Source organism: Geotrypetes seraphini, chromosome 6, assembly GCF_902459505.1.
Source record: "Geotrypetes seraphini chromosome 6, aGeoSer1.1, whole genome shotgun sequence".
In the NCBI taxonomy this organism is placed as follows: Eukaryota; Metazoa; Chordata; class Amphibia; order Gymnophiona; family Dermophiidae; genus Geotrypetes; species Geotrypetes seraphini.
In genome coordinates, this window is record NC_047089.1 from 231,481,431 (window position 1) to 231,491,470 (window position 10,040).

Sequence of the window (10,040 nt, forward strand, 5' to 3'; positions counted from 1 at the left end):
TGAGGTTTTGTCTTCTGATGACAAATGCATGAAACCTTTCGGGAAAGTTCTATCATTTATAAGCATTATAAATTCATGCATGTATCCTCTGTGGTGTGTAGACCTAGGAGTTCTTTTATGAAAGGGACATGCCAGGCATTTGCTACATGAGCTAGACACTTAACCACACAGCACTGTACTGGACAGACTTGCACGGTCTGTGTCCCATTTGTGGTGATTTGTTGTAGGATGGACTGGGGAGGGCATCGGTGGGGAACTCCACTAACTTGGAACATGAGGATGTTACTGGACAGACTTTATGGTAGATATCCTGCAAATAGGATGGTTGGATAGGCTGCAGTGAGCTTGGACGGAAACTTCAGCATTTGGAACCTAGGACAATACCAAGTGGACTCAGAAATATCAAAGAGACAAGTTAATTTAATCATGTATTTTTAATGGGTATAACTAATGGGCAGACTGGATGGACCGTTCAGGTCATTATCTGCTGTCATGTACTATAATACTCAGGGAGCTAGCCCGGGGATGCCATGTTGATCGCACCATGGACCTGCCCGAGGATAACACCGGGGGGCAGGCCAGAAAGCAAGACATAGCATGGAGGGAGAGAGACAACAACGGTAGTGGGGATGCTTTTATTTTTTTATTTAGTGATTGATTTACATCTGCTGTCTGTTCAGGAAGAAATGCATTTGTTTCTTTTCCTCTGGGGTTGTACTGCTTGCAGAGTCTTGCATCTTAGGGTTTGTTTGTAACTATTAGTACTTTTAGTTTTTGGTCCTGCATTTGCATGGGGTTATCTATTTTCTGGTAGGAATGAATGTTGAAAAGCATACAGTGTGCTTTGTGTATACTAATTTTGTGGTTAACCATTATGTGTTGTTAATACAATTATATTGTGTGTATATATGAAAAATGAATGGAAAAAATGTTGTTATAATTAGTACTATTATGGGGGCGGGGTCTGGGGCGGAGATTGGGTGGAGATGGGCATGACTTAGCCCAGTGTTCTTCAACTGCCAGTCCACGGACCGGTGCCGATCCACAAAATAATTATTTTATTTCTGCCGGTCCATAGGTGTCAAAAGGTTGAAGAACACTCATCTAGAAGACCTCGATCTTCGTCCTCCAATCAGTCCTCGCCTTGCCATTCCAGGTCTAAGATTCCAGCTCACAAGTCTCGACCTTTAGTTTCATCTAAGCCTTGCAGGTCTCGGTCCCCTGCTACCACTGCAGTCATGAGGTCTTGATCTCGGTCTCGTTCCTCATCGAAGCATCTCTTGCCATCGAGACATCTTTCCTACTCGAGGCAAGTTAGAGATCCCTCTTTACCTCGTTCTTCGAGACCATTCAGGGATTCTCACATGGCTTCTTCAGGCAGCGTAGTCTGTCCAGACATTCTGCTCAGCGAAGGTCTTTGTCTTGAGATCGGTGAGCTCGCGTGCCTCGCTCCCCCACAACTCGAGGCTCTTCGGGGCTCCATATGCCTCTCTTGAGGCATCATTCGGGGGACTCACTTCAAAAGCCTAGTCAACCTATTTCTACGAGGCAGGAGCAGGAGCATTCAGATCTCCAGCACGTTCTGCCAAGCGCAAACACTCCATTACACCACCTCCTTCATGTAGTGGCAGCTCTTCTGTGTCTGACTTTGGATCCTGATCTTCAATACCAGTACTGCAGAGAAGCTTCACCTTCTTTTTCTGCAGCACCTCAATCTCGCTTTTCTTCCCCTCAAGAAGAGCATACATCTTTGGGGCCAGTGTCTTTTTAGAAATTTATTTATCAGATGAGTAAAGATATTCAGATTGATCTGCAATTTGATTCTAAATACATGCCTGAATATTTGGCAGAATTGGAGATGCCACATCTTCCCAAAGATTCTTTGCAGCTGCCCATGAATGACATTCTTCGGCAAACCTTTAAGAGAAATCTGGAAACGCCTTATTCAATCTCGGCGGTACCTGCAAAAATGGAATCTCGCTACAGCATGGTACATTGTAAAAGGTTTCAGAAACCACAGCTATCTCACCAATCTTTAGTAGTTGAATCTTCTTTAAAAAAGACTAACCCGATTAAAGTCTATGCTGCAATTCCTCCAGGTCGAGAAGGACAGATCATGGACAAATTTGGCCGTTGTCTTTATCAAAATTCCATGATGACAAATAGAATTTTGAACTACAAGTTTGTCTTTACCTCTTATCTAAAGTATTGGATTAAGACCTTGCCTTCTTTTTTCACAGACTTACCAGAAAATCACTTACCTGAGTTTCAGCAATTACACCTAACTCTGTCCCAGGTGCGTATGCATATGGTCCAAGAAGCATACGGTGCCTTTGAAATCACGGGTCACTGGCTATGAGATGTCTGGCTTGGCTGTGGATCATAGACATGGATCCGAATCTCCAGGATTGTCTTGCCAATATTCCTTGTCATGGAAACGAGCTGTTTGACGAGTCCATCGAAGCGGCCACAAAACGCTTTTCGGAGCAAGAAAAGTCTTTTGCTTCTTTTATTAGGCCGAAGCCTAGACCCTCAGCTGCTAAAGTTTATAAGCCACCCTCTTCTTATCAGTGCCGCTACCCACAGAAGTCCTTTCCGGCTTATTCCAGATCACCACCTCAGAAATAACCACAACAGCAGCGTCAACGTAAGCCCCAGACTCCTACTGCAACTAAGCCAACGCAGGCTTTTGGACAATCTTGCACAGAGCATAACATCCATCTTTCTGCCTCTGTTCTCCCCTCTTCCCATCGGGGGTCGTATCCATCATTTTATCACCAACAGAAACTCATTACATCCGACCTCTGGGTCCTCACAATCATCAGGGAGGGTTACTCTCTTCAATTTCTTCAGATTCCACCAGATCTCCCTCCAAGAGAGTGTCCTTCCAATTCGTTGCAGCTCACCCGTCTTCAAGAAGCTCAAGCTCTGCTTCGTCTCCGTGCCATCGAGGACGTTCTTTTGGAACAGCAGAGCACGGGGTTTCACTCCCATTACTTCTTGTCCTGAAGAAGACGGGAGATCTCCGACCTATATTGGACCTCAGAGCTCTCAACAAATTTCTTATCAAAGAAAAATTTCAGATGCTGTCTCTAGCATCCTTGTATCCCCTTCTGAATTACAACGATTGATTATGTTCTCTAGATCTCAAAGAGGCTTACACTCACATTCCCATTCATCCAGCCTCTCGACAGTTCCTCAGATTTCGGGTGGGAAATCTGCATTTCCAATACAGAGTGCTACCCTTCAGCCTGGCATCATCCCCCAGAGTTTTCACCAAGAGCCTGGTTGTAGTAGCAGCAGCTCTGCACAGCCATGGTTTTCATGTTTTCCCATATCTGGACGACTGGCTCATCAAAGATTCCACATCTCAGAGGTTATTATAGTGACCCAACGGACTATTTGGTTTCTACAAAGTTTGGGATTCAAAATAAACTTTCTAAAATCCCAGCTCCAACCCTCTCAAACTCTACAGTTCATTGGAGCTGTACTGGACACTGTGCAACTCAGAGCATTCCTTCCTCAACAACGTCAGGATACTCTCATACCACTTTGTCACAAAGTGCTGCCCCTCACTTCACTCTCAGAAAGGCACAAGATTATTCTGCTAGGTCACATGGCCTCTACAGTTCACGTGACTCTTTTTGTTAGACTTCACCTCAGAATTCCTCAGTGGACCCTGGCTTCTCAATGGGCGCAGGCTTCCAATCCTCTCTCTCTGCACATTACTCTGACTCCTTCGTTCAAACAGTCTCTCCACTAGTGGATGCTTTTGTCCAGTCTCTCTAGAGGTTTACTGTTTCAAACGCCCCCCTCATCAGAAGGTCCTCACGACAGATTCCTCGACCTATGCTTGGGGGGGCTCATCTCAATGGTCTCCGTACTCAAGGATATTGGTCCAGCGCAGATCATCGGTGTCACATCAATCTGTTGAAACTCAGAGCAATTTTCAATGCTCTCAAAGCTTTTCAGCATCTTTTTCACGATCAAGTAGCCCTCATTCGTACAGACAATCAAGTAGCAATGTACTATGTCAACAAGCAGGGAGGAACAAGTTCCCTTCCCCTTTGCTCGGAAGGTTTGGAATTGGGCAATTTTTCATAACATCTTTCTAAAAGCCATCTATATTCAAGGAGAGAGAAACTTTCTGGTGGACAAATTGAATCGTCTCCTACAGCCTCACGAATGGACACTCAATTCGTTGCTTCTTCATCACATTTTTTCTCAGTGGGGGACTCGTCAAATAGATCTCTTTGCATCTCCCCACAACAACAAGAGAGTGGTTGATCATTGGAACATGCTTCTAGTGCAGGTGATCGAGGCAGACAGCGTGCCAGACTTTAAGAATAAATGGGATACCCATGTGGGATCCCTACGAGGGTCAAGATAAGGAAACAAGCTTCCAGTGCTTATCATCGCACTTCCCGGTGCCTTGAGCCACAGCCACTACCTTTAGTGTGCCACGGCTCAAAAAAGTTTGCGGGACACTGCCATGGAGGCTAAAGCTGCCGTAGCAGTGAAGCTGATCACAGCACTAAGGGATCCTCCCTCACTGGTGAATAGTGAAAGGCTGTACTCACTGCGAGCTGACCTTAGGTGAGGAAGAAGAGGCCCCTCTTGTCTCTGCCACAGTCTGTTTGTAAATCTTATTACTCAGTCAATTGGGTTTAGTGTGCAGACCTTTGCTGTCTAGTTTTTTTTCTTTTTTTAATGGTGAGGAAGGAGCCTGGTAGGGCAGATAGGGCATAAATTACAGGGAGAATTGATTATTGACCCAGTTCCCCCAGATATATCTCCCAAGGCACCCAAGAAGCCTAAGCTCCCCAGGCTGCAACCAAAGTAGAAAACTACAGTGGGAGTCTGCCTTTAGATGAATTCAGGAGCACGGGTAAAGCCATCCATCCTCCTGCCGGAGACAGAGTATACTTTATAAGTAAGGAGCATGCCATCCAAGGTAATGGATCACAGCTCTGCTTTTCTGTATCTCCACCTGCTGGTAGATGGACTTAACCCATGTGTCTGGATTTGTCTGCTGCTGATGACAGGGAAGTTATTTTTATAAATTAGAAACTGTAGAGGCCATGCTGGGAGGAGGAGGGCATAGTATCCAAAACCCTTTACTCTTACTGGTAGAAACCCTGTGGGATCTCTTCCTGCATGACTCCCTGAGCAAAGTCCCATAGGCTGAGGCTCGGGGCCACAGAGGAAAAAGTATCTCCAGAGAAAGGTCTGTGGACTGATCTTTAAAACACTGGCCACAGGACTTGACTTCTAGGTTGTGTGGACTACACCCTGGGAAGTTGGGCCTCTTTGATGAATTGCTGTTGCACCAATCCAATCTGCATTATCTTCCAAAGGCAGAGAAACAATGACAAGTTCCAGGGCTGCTCCATTCCTTATTCTGGTGGTGTCTCTTGAAGAGTTTGGTTTTCCTGACTCCTCCTCCTCCTTCTACTACTTATCATTGATATAGCACTGTACATTTTGACATTTATAGACGGTCGCTGCTCAGAAGAGTTTACAATCTAACTTGGACAGACAGACGTAATTCATTGACCTAGACTGGTTTAGAAGGATGAAAAGGAAACGGGTATTTTGGGAGCTGGTGATGTCAAATTTGACAGCATACAAAATCAAAGTGTTTCATAAATAAGTATTTATTTTAGTATTTGTAAATCACTTATAGCCTAAGTGGCTTACATTCAGGTACTCGAGTATTTCTCCCTATCTGTCCTGGTGGACTCACAATCTGATTAACATACCAAAATAAGGAATGGAGCAGCCCTGGAACTTGTCATTATTTCTCTGCCTTTGGAAGATAATGCAGATTGGATTGGTGCAACAGCAATTCATCAAAAAGGCCCAACTTCCCAGGGTGCAGTCCACACAACCTAGAAGTCAAGTCCTGTGGCCAGTGTTTTAAAGATCAGTCCACAGACCTTTCTCTGGAAATACTTTTTCCTCTGTGGCCCCGAGCCTCAGCCTATGGGACCTCTTTACCCAACGAGTGGTGGACACCTGGAATGCGCTTCCAGAGGGCGTAATAGGGCAGAGTACAGTACAGGGGTTTAAGAAAGGATTGGACAATTTCCTGCTGGAAAAGGGGATAGAGGGGTATAAATAGAGGATTACTGCACAGGTCCTGGACCTGTTGGGCCGCCGCGTGAGCGGACTTCTGGGCATGATGGACCTCAGGTCTGACCCAGCGGAGGCATTGATTATGTTCTTATACCTGGGACAGTAGAATGTTAAGTGACTTGCCCAGGGTCCCAACAGCCAGCGCTGGGCTTGAACCTGCAACCTGGAACTCCAGTGGTACAGAGGCATGGTACAGTGGATAAAATTTTAGTGCTGCAGAAACCACAATACTGTCCATGAGATGGAGTTGTGCTGAGTTAGATTTTGTAAAGTAGATAACCATTTTGTTGGCCTTTAATTTGGTGAACTGAAAATTACAAGGTTGACAAATTCCTACTCTGTGGCTAAATTCCATCAAAACCCACAAAGCTATTTCTGTACATAATATATCTTAATTTGTAAGTACCTAACTTGCACATGTGAGCAGTTTTGCAAGCAGCTAAACTGAGCTTTCATTAGAGACCTATTTATAAACATGCCAAATCCCAGATAAAGTTTACATGAAGAAACCTACTACAGATTTTTTTTATAGAGTACTATTGTAAATGAACCCTGTAATTGCTTACCATAGGGGGCTATAAGTTTGTGAACAACATTGGCTTAAAATATTTTGAATGTGTTATACTAAAAAAGACAAGGACATATGCATAGAAGGCTTATTTATTTATTTAAAACGTTTCTAATCCGCTTTCCACCAAAGCAACTTACAATTGGCATACACAGGCTTAAAGACATACATGTCTACAAATATCTAAATAACAAAACTAAATAAAACAAAATTAAAATAGGGGTACATCTTGTCATATCTATCAGAAAGGAAAGTTTTATCATCGTGGCCAGGGAAAAATACCAGTAGCGAAAAAATGCTTGTACAAAGAGGTAAGTCTTCAATAATTTTCTCAACTGTAACAAAGTTCCACACAATGTTAAAACAAGATTTTGTAGTCTTCACATAGCACACTGTTTCTTTTTACATGTATAACTTGGGTAATCAAAGCCATTCAGGTAAGTAAATCATTAAAAACCTCTACATACATGGAAAAAAGGGGCAGTGTTTGGAAAGCAGTGTATACTAATGCTTGAAGTATGGGAAACAAAGTTCTGGATCTAGAGGCTGAGTTGGATTTAGCGGTGATCAATGAGACGTGGTTCACGGAGAACCATGACTAGGATATAGATATACCGGACTATAATCTGTTCAGGAAAGAAAGGGTAGGAAGAAAAGTAGGGGGGAACGACATTATATGTTAAAGATCATATTAAAAACACACAATTGCAAGATATACAGGGTAACGAAGAGGGAATGGAAATGTATTTACATTGGTGTGATATACAGGCTTCCATCACAGACAGAAGTGGACAGAAATTTAATAGAAGATGTTCAAAGTACGTTATAGCTATAAAGGGGGAAGTACTACTAATAAGTGATTTTAATAAGCCAGAATTTGATTGTGGTATCCCTATTGTGGGGTTTCCTAAAAGTAGGACGATCCTAGATTATCCCAGGACAAGCAGGCAGCATATTCATTTGGATAGACCGGGGGTCGGCAACCTGCGGCTCCAGAGCCGCATGCGGCTCTTTTCCACCTTTGCTGCAGCTCCGGTAGTGTGTCACGCAGGCATGCACCTTACAAGTCCAGCGTCGCGGCGGGAAATAGCCATGCTGAGCAGTGAGCTCAGCACATACACAGATGAAAGCCTTGCTTGCTGATTGGTCCGGCGGCGCCGTGCCGCCGGACCAATCAGCAAGCAAGGCTTTCATCTGTGTAGTGCTGAGCTCACTGCTCAGCATGGCTATTTCCCGCCGCGACGCTGGACTTGTAAGGTGCCTGAAAAAGAAATCATCCTGGCCGGGGTCGGTGTCATGCTCCGGAGATCTACAGCCTTCCTATCTCCCTCTCCCTTCTACCTGCTTCCGGCCACATCCCCTGCTCCGCGGCTCTCTTCGGCAACTCAGCAGCAGCTTCTGACGTCGGGGCCTACCCTCTGCGAGTCCCGCTTGTTTCAACTTCCTTTTTCCACAAAGGCGGGACTCGTAGAGGGAAGGCCTCGATGTCGGCAGCTTGTCTTGATCACTGCTGCTGACGAGTTGCTGAAGAGAGCCGCGGAGCAGGGGGGTGTTGCCAGGTGCAGGTAGAAGGGAGAGGGCCAGATGCAGGACTCGTGGGTGAGGGAGCAGAAGAGAGAGAGAAAGAGAGAGGGGAGGGAAACAAAAGGAAATCTTTCATACTGGGCTGGGCCGGAGTGGAGGGAGGGTGGAAAGATTCTAGCTACAGGGTGCAGTAACGAAAAGGGGGGAAAGCTGAAAATGGAGATAGTGACACAAAGAAGAGAAAGGGTAAGCAGGACCTACTGAATAAGGATAGAGATACAGAGGGGACATGAAGAGAAGGTGAAATAGAGACATAGAAGTAATGCTGAAAAAGTGGGGGGGGGATAAAGACATTGAAAGGGCAAATGGTGAACATGGGGTAAAGACAAGGATAGAGACAAATGAAGATTCTGAAAAAGTGGTGAGATAGGGATATAGGTAAGATGGACACAAAGAAGGGTGATGCTGGAAAATAGATGGAATGGTAATTCTGACAGACACAGAAGGGAAATGCTGGATCAAGGAGAGATGGGGCTCAGGCTGGATGGAATGAGGAGAAATGCCTTGTTGGCCCGGAACTTCCTCTCCTACGTCAGAATTGACGTCAGGGAGCGGAATGCTGGTCAGCGCAACACTTCTGCAGGGAAAGCTTGGGACGGCGGTGGCTTGGGGGCTGTTCCCCGATTGCGGTGGCAGCAAACCGAGTGGCTTGGGGGAGGGCACGGAGACAGAAAGAAGGGGGAACAGGGAGACAGAAAGAAAAAGTTGGGGGAGAGAATGGGGTCTGGAGGAGAGGAAACATACAGGAGGCTGAAAGAAAGGAAGAAAGATTGGATGCACAGTCAGAAGAAGAAAGTGCAACCAGAGACTCATGAAATCACCAAATAGCAAAGGTAGGAAAAATGATTTTATTTTCAATTTAGTGATCCTGTATATAGCATTAAGATAAGAAACAATATATGCAGTGTTAGATTTGTTTTATAATGGTTTTGCGGCTCCAAGTTTTTTTTTCTTTTCGAAAACGGGTCCAAGTGGCTCTTTATGTCTTAAAGGTTGCAGACCCCTGGGATAGACAATCAAGTCACCATGTATCGCATCAACAAGCAGGGAGACACAGGATCTCCCTCTCTGCCAGGAAGCTCAACAGGTGTGGAATTGGGAAATCTACCACAACACCTTTCTAAAAGCGGTTTATATTTAAGGAGAGAAAAATAGTCTAGTGCAGTGTTCTTCAACCTTTTTACACCTATGGACCGGCGGAAATAAAATAATTATTTTGTGGACCGGCAAACTACTAAGACTGAAATTTTTTTTAAAAACCATCGCCGCCCCGTCCCCACGAGCTCAGTCCCACAAACCATTTGATCCCATCCGCACAAGCCTCAAATAGTTATGATTTTATACTGAACATATTTTATTAAAGTATAAAAAGAAACAATATTCTATACAATTGTCATTTTATAAATACAAATAATACAGGGCAAAGATCAACAAAACCCCTGTCTCCCCTCTACTATCAAGAAAACTGAATAAGCCAAATTATTACAGAATGCTACACAAATATCATGTAACAGAATACCACAGTCACACATGACAGGAATGGTGTTAGGGGAGTGGAACTAGGGCAACTGCCCTCTGGTCAGAGAGAGCCCTAAGCCAGCTGGAAGCTAAAGAAGCACTGCCTGGGCTTTGCACTCCCCAGTTATGTCTAGCAAGATACATATTTCAAATCTGATATATTTGAATCACAAGATAGAAATAAAATTATTTTTTTCTACCTTTTGTCGTCTCTAGTTTCTGTTTTCATTGC